Source organism: Rosa rugosa, chromosome 3 (genome assembly GCF_958449725.1).
Source record: "Rosa rugosa chromosome 3, drRosRugo1.1, whole genome shotgun sequence".
In the NCBI taxonomy this organism is placed as follows: Eukaryota; Viridiplantae; Streptophyta; class Magnoliopsida; order Rosales; family Rosaceae; genus Rosa; species Rosa rugosa.
The window spans coordinates 34,949,434-34,965,261 of record NC_084822.1 but is presented as its reverse complement, the minus strand read 5'-3'; positions in this window follow the sequence as shown (position 1 = coordinate 34,965,261).

Sequence of the window (15,828 nt, the reverse complement as noted above, 5' to 3'; positions counted from 1 at the left end):
CATAGCGGCAGTAAATGTTTTTCCAGAGGAAGTGAATGACTTTGGCGGTAGTGATGGCCGTCAGTGGCTCTGCCTCTATCCACTTGCTGTTGTAGTCGATAGCAACAATGATGTACTTGAACTGTCCTTTGGCGGTTGGGAATTTTCCCATCAAATCGAGGCCCCATGTAGAGTGAACCCATGGACCGATGATGATTGAAAGTGGTTCCGCCGGCGCATGTGGGAGATCGGCGAACTGCTGGCATTTGTGGCAAGATCTTGACACCTGCCGGGCGTCCTCACCAAGCGTAGGCCAAAAGTAGCCCTGTCGCATTGTGCGATTGGCCAGGGATCTGGCGCCCGAGTGGTTTCCGCACTCCCCGCCGTGGATTCCTGCCAACACGACCTTTCCTTCCTCCGGGGTTAAACAGCTGAGGTTGGGGTGAGTGAACCCCTGGCGGTAAAGCTTGCCATTCTGGATATTGTAGCGGGTTGCTCTCCGCTGAATTTGGCGTGCCTTGACCTTATCCTCTGGTAATGTGCCGCTGCGCTTGTATGCAGTGATCTCGTCCATCCAGCTGGGGTTGATTTCAATGTTGAAGATCTCTGCTAGGGTCTTTGTGATGCTTGGCTTGTCAAGGCATTCCACCTTTGTGTCCGCTGGACTTTGATGCGGCTGGGCGGTTGCCAGTCTCGCCAGTACATCAGCCTTGGCGTTCTTTTCCCTGGGGATTTGTGTGATGGTGTGAAAGTTGAACTTTTTTAGCAACGTTTTGACGTATCCCAAGTATGCCGCTAACTGCTGGTCCTTGGCTTGGAAGCTGTCGTTGACCTGGTTAACGACTAATTGAGAGTCGCTGAATATGTTGACGCTGTTAGCCCCTGAGTCAATGGCGAGGAGCAGACCGGCGATAAGTGCCTCGTACTCCGCCACATTGTTTGAAGCCTTGAAGTTGAATTTCAACGCGTACTCCGCGTTCAGTCCCCCGGGTCCTGCTAAAATGACTCCGGCGCCGCTGGCCTTGGCGCTGGCGGAGCCGTCCACATGCAGGTTCCACTCTGACCGTAGGGGAGTTGTCTCAACGGTTACCATTTCTGGTCCGGGTTCTGGCTCAGTACCGTGTTCTGGCTGACGCTTGGTGAGTTCAGCGATGAAATCCGCCACTGCCTGGCCCTTCATGGCGGTTCTTGGCTTATATTCTATGTCGAACTCGCTGAGCTCAATGGCCCACTTGCTGAGGCGCCCCGAATGTTCGGGGTTTTGCATCACTTGTCTCAGCGGCTGATTGGTTAACACATGGATCGTGTGAGCCTGGAAGTATTGGCGGAGGCGTCTGGCGGCAACGATAATTGCGAGGGCCAGTTGCTCCAAGGGAGGATATCTTGTTTCTGCTCCGTTCATGCCTCTGCCGGCGTAGAAAACCGGGAGCTCCTCTTGGCCTTCCCTTCGGACAATTGCGCAACTTACCGCTGATGCGGATACCGCTAGGTATATGAATAGGGTTTCTCCTTGCACAGGGACGGAAAGGAGAGGGACTGCCGCCAGGTATTCCTTCAGGCCCTGGAACGCCGCCTGACATTCTGGATTCCAGTCGATGACCTTCTTGTGCGTTGTTTTGAGGAGTTTGAAAAATGGGGCGCACTTATCAGTGAGTCGAGAGATGAATCGAGAAAGGGCGGTTAACTTGCCCTGGAGGCACTGGACGTCCTTCTTATACTCGGGGTCCGCCAGATTAAGGATGGCCTGTACCTTGTCTGGGTTAGCCTCGATGCCCCGCTCGCTGACAATGTATCCCAGGAATTTGCTAGCGGTGACTGCGAAGAAACATTTTTCTGGGTTGAGGCGCATACCATAGGCCAAGAGAATGGTTACTATGATCCTGAGGTTTGCCACATGGCCTCCGGCCTTTATGCTTTTAACTAGCATGTCGTCCACGTAGACCTCGATGATTTTTCCCAGATGCTCAGCGAACATGGAGTTCATCAACCGCTGGTAAGTGGCACCGGCGTTCTTCAGACCGAAAGGCATGACATTGTAGCAGTAGAGGCCTTTATCGGTGGTGAAGGTGGTGCATTCCTGGTCGCTGGGGTGCATTTTGATCTGATTGTATCCGAAGAAAGCGTCCATCATGCTGAGGAGCTCATGTCCGGCGGTTGAATCGACCAACTGATCGATACGGGGTAGCGGGAAACTATCCTTTGGGCATGCCTTGTTGAGATTTTTGAAGTCAACACACATCCGCCACTTGCCGCTGGGCTTTTTGACCATTACCAAATTTGAGATCCACTGGGGGTAGATGACTTGGCGGATGAATCCAATGTCCTGGAGTTTTGCGACCTCCTCTCCGATTGCCCGGTATTTTTCCTCATCGAAGGCCCTCCGCTTCTGCTTGATGGGGGAAAAGGAGGGTTTGATGGTCAGTTTATGAGTGATAATTTCAGGGGAGATACCTGGCATGTCCGCGTAGGACCATGCAAAGACGGAGGCGTTATGACGTAGGAATTGAATGAGTTCTGCCTCTACTTCTGGGTCTAGTTGGGCGCCTATGCGGACTGTCCGCTCAGGGTGCTCGTCTGAGATGCAGACAACTTTCAAGGATGTGTCCGGGTTGACCGGCTCCTTCCTTACATACCTCTCCTCCTCATCCCTAGGGTCCTCGAAGATATTTGGTGGCGGTGCCTGGTTTCCCACTGTCAGGACATCATGGCGGTGTGTTGACCGTGCTATAGTCGTTGAATAACACTCGCGTGTCAACTGCTGGCTTCCCCTCACACTGCCCGTGCCATTAGGTGTGGGGAACTTCATGAGAAGCATGTATCCGGCGATAATGCACTTAAGCTTGTTGAGCGCCGGTCGTCCGAGGATGGCATTATACGAGCTGAGACAATCAACGATTATGAATTCTGTATGTACCTCCGCCATACATGGATTAGCGCCAATAGTCAACCGCATGTAGTCAGAACCGAGCGGTTGTGTGACGTCACCGGAGAAGCTGAGCAGTGGCTCATGGTCCTGGAGCAACTTGTGATTCCGCTTGAGGTGGCTGTAGCAACCGTTAAAGATGACGTTGACAGCGGACCCGCTATCTACCAATATTCTCCCCACTGAGAACCTGCCAAGAATGGCGTCGACCAAGAAGGGGTCATCATGGGGTAGGTTCACCCCGCGCTCCTCCTCCTCTGAGAATGTAATAGGTTCCCAACCCACCTTTGGGACTTTGGCGGATCTCTCGTAACGGATATGGCAGACTTCCTTTGGGTGATTAATGCATGCGTAACGCTTTCTTGCTCTGTGAGACATGCCCGTGATTGGAGCACCGCCATCGATTGTGTTAATGCGGCCCAACGTCTCTACGTTGGCGATCACGGGTGGCGGTTGGCGCACCTTGAATTGTTCCATCTTGCCTTCACGGTACAAGGTCTCAATTGCCGTTTTCAGTGCGTTGCAGCTGTTGGTATTGTGGCCGCTGTCTTCATGGTACTTGCACCATCTGCCGGTGTTTCTAGGTTTGCCCGTCTTTGGGTATTTTGCTGGGGGAGGTGGCGGGATTTGATCCTTGCACTGATTGTATATTTCCTCATACGAGGTTGTGAGGACCGTAAACACTGCATACCGTTGAGAAGACTCCGTTTGCCTGTTGCGGTTATCCTCCTGGGTTGGGCGGTTGCCCTTGTGGTATTGGTCCTTCTGCCGCTTGCTCTGGTAGTGGCCCTGTGGCCATTCCCTTTTCTTGTCAGTTGGCGGTGCGGCGGGTGCTTTATTAACGGTCTCATGATGACTGGAGATGGGCTGCGTTGTCTTTGCTGGCGTTGCCGGTGGCGGTGGGGCTTCTCCATATGTAATGAATTCCGCCTGGGCGTGAATGACCGCCTCACTCATGATATGGTCATATGCCGCATTTGGATGATTGTAGTTGAGGTGATAGAGGAACGGCCCCTTGAGGAGTCCTTGCTTGAAGGCCGCCGATGCCATCGATTTGTCTAGATCGCGGCACTGAGATGCTGCCGCTCGCCACCTTGTGACGAATGCCTTTAGTGATTCGTTTTCTCCCTGCTTGACGCTGAACAGCTGACTCGTGTTATGATGTCCGGCGGACAATAAGATGAACCGGGAGAGGAAGGTATGTGATAGTGCGTTGAATGAGTCAATGGATCCTGGCGGACATTCGAAGAACCAATTCATTGCCTCTCCGTCCAGTGTTTCGCTGAAAAAGTGGCACAGAGTGGGGTCGTCAAATCCCTTGTTGTTGTTGACCTTCTTGAAGGTGTCCATGTGGACGAAGGGGTCGGATGTATCGCTGTAATGCGACATCTTTGGAGTTTTTGCGTACGCAGGCCTGATAGCTTGCAGAATTGCAGCGGTAAAGGGCCCTGGTCTGGACGTGAAAAGTGGACTTTGAGTTGGCGGCGTGGCGCCCGACTCCGCCCGGACCAACCTTTGTTCCAACTGTTGCATCCTCTCCAGAATTTGGGCTGTTGCGTCGCCGGCGGATCCGGCGTATGTACTCCGCTGGGCCTGCCTACGCCTTGGCGCAGACGGATCGCCCTCAGTTCTTGCCCTAGCTTCCGAGCGGTTGGTGTGCGGTACCGACTCTGCCTCCTGCTCCAACATGAGCTGGGGGATGGGCGGTGGTCCCATCCCCAATAGTTCAGGTGGGTCCAGCGGAACCTGCATCTGTACGACTGGTTCTGGTACCAATGTACCAGCGTTGGGCTGACTACGCCTTGTGCTGTGCGAATGCTCGCTCTGTGCCGGATTGGCGGTTCTTTCCAACGTCCTTTTCAGGTCATCAAAACGTGACATCAGCGTAGCCACCTGCTTTTGGGCCTCGGTCTTCTCTCTGCGCTCCTCTTCACGCTCTCTTTTTGCCTTGTGAAGGTCTGCCAGTGCCAGCTCGTACATGGCGGCGAGGTCCTGGCCTGGTGGGCGACTGCTGCTTGGATTCGTCTCACCGCCGGGGTTGGTTGGGGTGTTGAATAGTGCGCGGTTAACACCTACCGCTGGATTGGATGGTTGGGGGATGGCGGATTGGTCTGCCTGCTCATCGGCGTTTCCCCCGCTACCGCTAGTCATGGTAGTTGTGATGGGATGACCTTTTGTTCAAAGGTTCCCACAGACGGCGCCAATGTTAATGCTCAAAATCTGGCGGTAGCCAAACCTCCGTTTAACGCAGGTCCGGCGGGCGGACCGCTACTCTGTATACTTGATGATCCTTGCTGGCTGCCAAATGAAAGACAGGGCGTCAGAGGGAGACCGCGTTGGGCGGTCTTCACTTCTCCGATGCCTAAGTCAGTTGATACATACAGGCAGCACAATAATAAATGAGTAGTTAATGCGTAATAATGAAGAGAGAAGAGAGGACCTTTTATAGGTGAGGAGAGGTCCGATCTTCTCCTTGTTTTCGATGTGGGACTGAAGTGCTTCAGTTCCCAGTTTCAGTAGCTTCTGATGCCGTCTTGGCATAGCGCGTGGCGGCGCGTCAGCGGTGATCCCGGGGTATTCTTGTGCTCAGGCCGTAGCCCGCCTGGCTGCCTATCCGTGGGTCACTCCTTTGACGGTAGTTGGTACCTCTGGCGGTACGATGAGCGTGGCTGATTATAGCTAATTATGCTTTGCAAACGTACATGTAGGTACAGCAGTTAACCCCGACGCTTGGGTACCAAAGATTGGGCTCGCTACCCAACACCCTCTGCTCCGCGCAGCTCCCCTCATCAAACAATTTTCCGACCATCCGGAGGTCTATAGCCAGGAGTGGGGGACTCCTAGCAGGGCCTGGCAGGGGCCCACCCGAAAGGGCAAAAGCGTTCGCTCCAACCAATTCTAGATGGACGACGCACTCGCACTAATTATGCTTGATATACGGCACAAAGCTACGCTTTGGTATCAACCCGCAAGAACACCCTCCTTGACTGGGGACTTCGGGGACTTGTACATACAGCCCAGCATAATTAGCAACGGTCACGCTCATGCCTCAGGGCATCACCTCGAGCTACCCGTTAATGCACCGCCGAGCTTTCGCACCTCCGAGCGTTTCGCGCTCGTGCCTCAGCGGCACCGCCGAGCTTTCGCGCTCGTACCTCAGCGACACCGCCGACTTTCGCCCTCGTGCATTCCCGGCACCGCCGAGCTTTCGCTCACGCCTTCGCAGCACCCTTGAGCTTCCGCTCACGCCTTCCCGGCACCACGAGCTTCCGCTCATGCCTTCGCGACACCCTTGAGCTTTCACTCACGAGCTTCCCGCTCATGCCTTCCCGGCACCCCGAGCTTCCACTCATGCCTTCCTGGCACCCACGAGCTTCCGCTCATGAGCATACCGCTCATGCCTTCCCGGCAACCCTTGAGCTTCCGCTCATGCCTCCCCGACAACCCACGAGCTTTTGCTCATGCCGTCCCGGCAACCCACGAGCTTCCGCTCATGCCTCCCCGGCAACCCACGAGCTTCCCGCTCATGCCTTCCCGGCAACCCTTGAGCTTCCCGCTCATGCCTTCCCGGCAACCCTTGAGCTTCCGCTCATGCCTTCCCGGCAACCCACGAGCTCCCCGCTCATGCCTTCCCGGCAACCCCGAGTTTCCCGCTCACGAGCTTTCCGCTCATGCCTTCCCGGCAATCCTCGAGTTTTACGCTCATGTCTACTCGACACACCACACGTTAATGGAACATTGAATTTTTCTACCATTTGTCGTTTACCGACCGCGACAAATCAAATTCTTTTCGCGTTCCATTAATACGACCGAAAACCAAACAGACACAAACCGTACGCGCGGTCATCGTTCATGAGTTACAAACGCTTACCTTCGCACCGCTCATGAAACTTACATTCATCATATTCAATCCATACGCTCACACGACCATACGCCTTCTCGAGTTTGTACGCCATAATCGATCGTACTCGGCACCATTCGCGTATATGCATCAACATGTATCACGCACCTCATACGTTTATATATGCCAACGCATATCCATACAACTCACATTTGTTGCACAATGCAACGAGCATTCTACATATGCCTGTTTTTTGTCTTTGTTGTGCAGGTTAACGAGTCCCTTCTTGCTTACGGTGTTCGGGGATTTGTAGGGGCTCCGTACCGCCCGGTTACTTATGCTCGGTGACATCATGTGTATAACTCCCCAACCAAGAAGCTCCTCTTACTTGGGGACTTCGGGGACTTGTAGATACCTCTACTAGCATGACTAGTTTGCTATCTCACCAAGCATAATTAACATCCTCTTTGGGACACCCACAAGCCATGGTGAGGTCCAACCACTACTTGCATCTTGTAGCCCTATGTTCAAGCTACGCTACGGTATCCGGAAGTCGCAAATCCGTCGCCGGAAAGCCACCTTTCCAGCCTTGCCAAGTTGCCTCCACAAACTAGGCTTTCTACACTAGAATAGTTATCTTTTCTTGTCCCACATCTAAGAAAATGTAAAGGAGATGGCTTCCTTCACCTATAAAAGGAACTCTCCTCCCACAACTCAACACATCCCATTACATGCTTTGTAATCCCTCTTGGGCCGCAAGGCTCAACACACTAGTATAAGCTTTCAAGTGGACGTAGTCTCCCGCTAAGGCGGAGACGAACCACTATACATCTCGTGTCAATCTATCTCTCTCTCTCTCTTTACTTATCGTTAATTAGATCCCCAACGGATCCAAGCATTAACATTTCGGATTCTATCGCGGTTTATATTGGTGACATGAACTTCATTTGGAAGCCCTTAAAGAGTTAAGGGAAATTGATGAACTATTGAAATCCGAGTTTAAGATGAAGGATCTTGGGAGAACACGATTTTGCCTCAGTTTGGAACTTGAGCACCGTGTTGATGGATGCTTAGGCATTTTGACAATGTCAAGCCTTAAAGCACGCATATGATCGTCCGTAGTCTTGATGCTAAAAAGGATCCTCTTCGTCTGAAGGATGATGACGAAGATGTGCTAGAGGCAGAAGTGTCCTACTTGAGTGCAATAGACACATTATTGTATTTATCTCAATGCATAAGAGCGGACATCTCATTTGCAGTGAACTTGTTAGCTAGATATAATTCTGCGCCAACGCGACCCCATTGGACTGGGTTTTTGTTACTTGGCAAGGTTTTTAACGAGGCAACGAGAGGAGCACCACGTTTGGCAATACTTGGTTTTTGTTACTTGGCAAGGTTTTTGACGAGACAACGAGAGGAGCACCACGTTTGGGCGATACAAGGGAGGGTGTTTAAGGATTTCTTGTTTGTGTGTCTGGCCTAAACTCTGATTACTTGCTAGAGTTGTAATAGGGTTAGTCTTACGCATATCTATTGAGATATTTCAATCATTATACGATTCAGCTTCCTTGTAAGACTTAAATTCTCTGCTTGTAATCCTCTATATAAAGAGGCCCCTTATTATCAATGAAAGCACAACTCATTCTCTCCTAATTTTTGATTCCCTAAAACACATCAGTTATTCAATTTGTACGGACTTGAGTAGTTAGATGATTTGATGCTGGTTAGATTGGGTTCGCTTTCTTGTGGCAATGATGACAGAAATGATAGATAAGAGCTTAGCTAAAGTTGAATGGATTTGATGATCTAATTTTATGCATTTTTCTTTGAGTTTCATAGCTTTCGGTTTTAGTTGAATCAAATTGATCAGCATTGGAAAAATTCAAAAATAAAAGTTTCTTTGGGACTAAAGTTCGGATTTTGGGGCTGAATCTGTTCGGGCTTGTCTTTGTCCGGTCCCTATTGGGACTTAAATTTGTTTCGGGCCTGGACCGAAAAAAAAAAGGGGTCGGTCTCGAGCCTAGGTAAATTCTTGTCGGGTTGGGAACGGGCCTAGCCCTAATTAATTCTGGTCAAGTCATAACCATAGCACGGTACTCAGCTTCTACTGATGAACACACCACATTATTTTGCTTCTTTAATTTTCAACAAATCAATGAATAACCAAGAAAAACACAATGTCCATTTGTTGACTTTCTTGTTGTTGGACAACTTTCCTAATCTGAGTCACAATAAGCTCTTAAAGTCAAATCATTTTTTTGATGGAAAAAAAAGGCCTTTACCCAGATTTCCCTTAATAAAATGCAATACTCTCATGGAAGCTTCCATATGAGGTTTCCTTGGCTGGTTCATAAATTGTCTAAGAATCCGAATAGAATAGACAATATATTGTCTTGTCATAGTGAGATAAGTGAGTTTCCCAATCAATCTCCGATACTGTGTGGGATCTTTAAGTATTTCCGCATTTGTAGGCATAAGATTTAAATTTGGGTTCTTGACCAAAAGCCCCAAAATGAGCCAAAGTTAACCCACTTACCCCAGCAACAGATTTTTATTCCTACTAACCCAATTTCACATCAAATAACCATTTTACCCTCAACTCAATTAAATAATTACAACCACGCGGACCCCTCTCTCTCTCTCTCTCCAGACGCCGGACGCCGGAGTCGGCTTTCTCTCTCTCTCTCCTCGTCGCTCCACTCTTCGTCGCCGATAGTGTCGAAGGTCCAGAAGGCCACTCGTCGCCCTGATGGCACCGAAAATCGCTGTCTCCTAAAACTCGTCGGCCTCAAGGTTTCACCGGATTTCGAGACTCCGGACCGTCAAGTTGGCTGGGTTGATAGGTTTTCAACCTTTCTTCGACGGCGAAGAGCGGACAGAGTCTGAGATCCGACTTGAGAAGAATTCGCTGCTGCCGATGGCCCTAACCGACTGGATGTCAGAAGGCGTTTTTGCCGGCCGGGTCGACCCGGGACCATCAGGTGGTGAATGTGAGTGGAGCGAACGCGGTGGAGCTCCGGTTGAAGCTACCTGAAGGCGACGAAGAAGCTCCGCTCAAAGCTACCTCTCCGATCGAAGCTCCGGTTGGACCACCGGCGAGAAAAGCAGCTCTTAACGTGGGTGCCCAGAGCATTTTCGGCTTCGGATTGCAGTTGGGGTGATTAAGGGGCTTCAGTATCTTCATGCATATGTGCCTCAGATTATGCATAACAACTTGAAGCCGAGAAATGTCATGTTGGATGCTGAGTTTGAACCGAGGTTGGCAGATACCATATAGAATCAAAGCCTGGTAGGAACTGTTTGAGAAGGAAGTTTGGCAGAGCTTTGGACTTTCATGGTTGTAGCCTTTCTTTCGTTACAAAAATAATGGACCCAAAACAGGGCCCCCAAATGCAAACATGAACCACACTAATTGGGCAGGGACTAGTTTAATCTAGATTTTGGTCCATGGTAATTGATTATTTAATGGAGTCTTGGTGATATCCATGGTACCATTAGGCTATGATTTTAGGTTCGTTTAGCTGATCACCGATGGTAATTACATTAGGTTGAGGCTGCATATTGGGGGCAATAGACGTCTATTGGGAGGCAATAGACGTTTTGAATTAATGTAATCTTCTTTCTCTTTTTTTCAATCAAAGTTTTATTTGTCTAATTTTAAGGAGATTAGTTCCCATATCGGCTACCGAAAGGTCTATTGGGAGGCAATACACGTCTACTGGGGGGTAATAGATATTTTGAATTGATGTAATCCCCTTTGTTTTTCTTTAATCAAAGTTTTATTTGTGTAATTTTAGAAAGATTAGTTCCTATTTCGATAATTGAAACATCTATTGGGGGGCAATAGACGTCTATTGGGGGGCAATAGATGTCTATTATGGGGCAATAGACGAATCGTCTATTGCCCCCCAATAGAGGGCCAATAAACGTCTATTGGGGAGCAATAGACCTCTATTGCCCCTCTATTGGGCGACAATAGACGCCTATTGGGGGCAATAGAGGTTTTTAGAAAAGTCCGGTGAGTGACGGCCGGTGACCGGATTCCGGCAAAAGTTGGCCGGATTCCGGCGGCCGATGACCGGAATCCGGCAAAAGTTGGCCGGAATCAGGTGACCGGTGACCGGAATCCGGCGACCGGCGACCGGAATCCGGCGAAGTCTCCTATGGTTTCTCTCTCTTCCATTTTCTCACTCTCTCTCTCTCTCTAAGTAACAAAAGGGTGAGGGGTAAAATGGTATTAAAAAAAATTAAAAACAAAAAAAAAATCTTAATGGGGTATTAGGGAAGACTCCCTTAGAGTGTATTGGGTAAGAGGGAATTAAAAAAACTTAATGGGGTTAGTGGGAAAAAAATCCATAAAATGGGGTAAATAGACAAAAACCCTTTAAATTTTGTTCCATAGAAAAATGATCTGGGCGTGCTCCTATAAGAGTTGCATCAAGTAGAATATCTAATGCATAGCATATTTTCATTGAGAAATGAAAATTAATTTATTTCTTGGACCTTGAGACTTCCAGTGCCCAAGAAATATTTAAGAATGTCAAGATCCTTTATGCAAAACTCCTTTTGAAGAAATGTCTTTAATGATTCAATGGCTTTGGGATCATATCTAGTGAGAACAATATCGTTAACAAAAATGAGTACGGCAGTAAAAGAATTACAAACCACACGTGTAGATAATGAATAAACAACGTTGGATTGTCTATAACCATCCTTTTAAATAACATTGAAAAACTTGGAGAACCAATTTTGGGAAGCTTGTATAAGACCATACAATGACTTATTTAGTCGATATACAAGATTCTCCCCCTGTCGACTGAATCCAGGTTGCAGAAGCATATAAACCTATTCATAAAGGTCACCATGAAGAAACACATTTTGTACACTCATTTGATGAAGGCTCCAATTTTGTGAGGCATCAATAGCGAGGAGACACTAAATGTGGTGAGCTTGGCAATGAGCGATAAAGTCTCACAATAATCTATCCCTTGAACTTGGGTGCATCCCTTAATTGGCAACGAGGCGGGCCTTGTAATGTTCAATGGTGCCATTGAATTATAGTTGATCTTGTACACCCCTTTGCAGTCAATGGATTCCTTACCAGGAGGGAGATGAGTAAGGCTTCAGGTGTTGTTAGCCTCTAATGCTTGAATTTAAGAGATCATTGCTTCTTGCCATTGAGGGTTTTTAATGTCCTCTGCAAAAGTGTTAGGTTCCACGTCTTGAGTAATATTGGCAATAAAAGAACGGTGAGATGAAGAAAAGCAGTGATAGGAAATGTAAATAGAAAGAGGATAACGTGTACCTTTATTAAAAATGACCATAAAGACGATGAATCCTCCTAGCTAGAAAATACAACATGAGAACAAACATAATCTTTTAGTTTGACATTTGGTTTTGTAACGATTTCTGATCAGCAGCAAAGTGCATGGATAATATCCTCATTAGTTACTGGAGGAGAAGATGGAGGTGAAGAGTTGTCAACATGAGGCGATGAGTGAGGTGAGAGTTGTCAGCTAGAGGAGGTGATCGATTGATCAGTGGGATGAGTCTTATGGTCAGACAAGGCATCTGGAGATAAAGAATTGTCAGCTTGAGAAATGAGTTGTTCAATGCGAGCAATCTTAAATGCAAACAAGAGTTCTTGAGGGATATCATTATCAGGAAGCATTGCATCATGAAAATACAGCAGAGAAACATGATGAGGATCTTGCTTATAAGGGAATATGTCCTCATAAAAATAATATCCTACTAGTGAAAAAACTTTTTGGTTTTTAGATGATAGAGCTTATATGCCTTTTGATCAAAAGGATATCCAACAAATATACATTTGTGAGCACGAGGATCAAATTTTTGTTTGGGGTGAACATTAGTGGCATATGCAAGATAACTAGAAACGGGAATATGTGAATATTAGGGAACATGTTGAAATGTTTTTTCAAATGGAGATTTACCGGACAAAAGTGGTGTAGGCTGATGGTTGATAATATAAACTCCTATGAGGGCACACTCTCCCCAAAGTTCTAATGGAAGAGTAGCTTGGAAAAGCAATCCACATGCAATCATGATTATATGGCGATGTTTTCATTCCACAACTCCATGTTGTTGGGGTGTGTAAACGCAAGAGTGCTAATGAATGATGAATTAGCTTGAAAAAATGCATGCATAGATAAAAACTCACTTTCATCTGAACGAATGTGTTGTACCTTTTTATTGAATTGTGTATCAGTAAAGGTAAGAAGATTTTGAGTTTTAGATTTGACATGCATAACATACAACTAGGTACATCATACTAAAGTCATCCACAATTGTCAAGAAACACCTTGCTCTAGAATAAGATGCAATTTTGTGAGGACCAAATATCACAATGAATTAGAGCAAATGATTTTGTTGTGAAACTAGTACTCAAATTAAAAGGGAGACGTGTTTTCTTGGTTAATGGACATACATCACATAGTTTATCTAGCACTACAAAAAAAAATTGCAATAGCCACGGCGTCTTGCCGTAGCGAAAAGCTATTTTGCCGTAGCAAAAAAGCATTTGCGACGGCTCTGCGACGGCAAAGCTTCCGACGCCGTTGGTGGCATCGCCAATATCTTTTGCCACGGCATTTTGCCATAGCAGACCACTTTTGCGACGGCAAAATTTTTGCGACACTAACTCTGCGACGGTTTTATGCTACCCCTAATGTCGTCGCCATTACAAAATATACTACGGCAAATTGCCGTCGCAGCATAATTAATATTAAGATAATTATATTACTTCCCGCCAAAATTTGTTTCCTACTAAATTTTTTTCCCGCCAATTTTTTTTTGGCTGCCAAACTAATTTGCTTCCCGCCAATTTTTCAATAGGAAATTTTGCTAGGGTCTCGTTGCCGTAGCTTCAATGTGGTGTTATATAGAAATATATTCTTGGCTACGGCAATTCACTGATGTTAGTAGCCAACCAATAGTTTTTTTTTTTTAACAAAACCTATATTTTTGCAATATCCAAAAATGGGATAAAAATATCATGAATACACAACACATATATTGTTCATTAGCTCATCTATTTCATTGCAATGTAATTAAATTGTTGCAGTGTCAGTATAGGTAATTAGAAGAAGTACAAATTAAGTTATATATGCCCAAAATCAAGTTCCTAATGAAGACAACTAAGAGTAACACTTAACAAAAATATGCAATAACATATTGAAACTCAGCCCATTGCTCTATCACTGCTTGAATCTGGATTCCTTTCTTCTCCTACAGACTCTCTCCAAATTTCATGGTCACTAGTTGCATCTGGAACCTAAGACATCAAAAAAAAAAAAATTAAATATATCATGTATGGCTTTGCATATCACCCTTTTTCAATGTCACACCATAACCCAATTCCAATAACCAAACACGCAGATTCGCAGGTTGCATCATTTTTTATAATCATATTACAAGGAGAATGGCAATATGAGAGGAAATTTCAAACCAAGTGTCATCAAAGCTAGTGTTTCTTTTACAAGTTGATACTAGTATGTATATTCATCATTGATAAAATAACAGCAAAGGGAAAACATATCAAATAATAGAACAATTGTAGGACTGAGGACATATATGATCATAATAAAACATTATGATCCCCTTGCCTACTATACACATATAGAACTAACAAAAGTGACATACTTAAACAAGGAAAAACATCCCACTAAAAAGACCTTTTAGAGACCTTTATACAAAACCAACATATGATCTATATAGGGAAGCATATTAAACTAAACAATTCTTGTCAAAGCTGAATATACCATGAAATTAGATTGCTAGCAAGGTAAATATGCAGTAACCCAACTTTAGATAACAGAATTCTCGTACAAGTCAAGCTTTAGAAAACCATTGTCTTTTCCTTGTTTTCTTCCACACCAGAATTGTTTACCACTACCCTGTTCAGGAACCCCCAAAAAAAAAAAAAAAAAAAAGGAAAGAAGAAATGCTTAATCACCACACAGAAAACAGAAAAAGTACAATTATAATAGAATCAACCACTAAACTTGAACCAAAGTATTACAATTAAGGAGTTACAATAGCCCATGGACAACGTATTAAAAAAAGAGATTATACAGACATTAGCCCATCGACATGAAAAAGAAAAAAACTGTGCAATTTGGGAAACCAAATTAGTTAAATGGAGAATAACAGACTCTAATTTTGAGAAAGGCCAATACGAAAGTTAAAAATCAACAAAAACATTACTCAAATCTACAGGAGGAGAAAAACAACAGAAGAAGCAGAACCATTAGCAAAATTACACAACCAACAGATGCATACAGCTGCTATAAGATATTAAGAGCTTAATTCGAAAAGAAGGGTTATGGGTGCCAATCACTACTAGAAATATGCCCTATGGCCACAGCCATAATTTCATGGCCATTGATGGTATTAGGGACAGATTCTTGTACCTATTGGTCTTTAGCCACAGATTTCCTGTCCGAGACGATTTGTACTGACTCCCAATGCTGCTGAACAATTTACACAACCTCCTCCATTGACTGCTGTTACTTATCCCTTGCATCAAATTGTTCACATAACCCTGCAAAAACAATTTCTCTGTATTAGAAGAATAACATGTTCAGAAACAATCACAAGTTCCCTATATTGAGCAGTCAACAATAGAAGAAAATGCAGAATAACATATCCAAGTACTTACATGTATTACCAGCACAGGATATTTCACCAGAGGGAATTTATCAATGTTCTGCACATTAAATAAAAATCAGGTTAGGGACACATACACAGGCTTCAATATTATCTAGATAAAGTAATTTGATAATACTCATCAGCTAAAGGACATCACCATGCGGATATCAAACCAACAAATGCACTTCACAGAATACATAGAGGATAATCGAGCTGGTAACCGAGTCACTTTACCTGAAATATCAAATATTTATAACGTAAGCATTAAATCAGACAAGGATTTGACTCTAAAGCTAGATACTCAACCATTAGAATGATGGTTCCCAACAATTTAGAAGAAAAAATTGTGACCACTTGTACCTGTCAAATTGTAAAAAAGTTCCATAGCGATTTGAACATTTGTTCAGAGTCTATA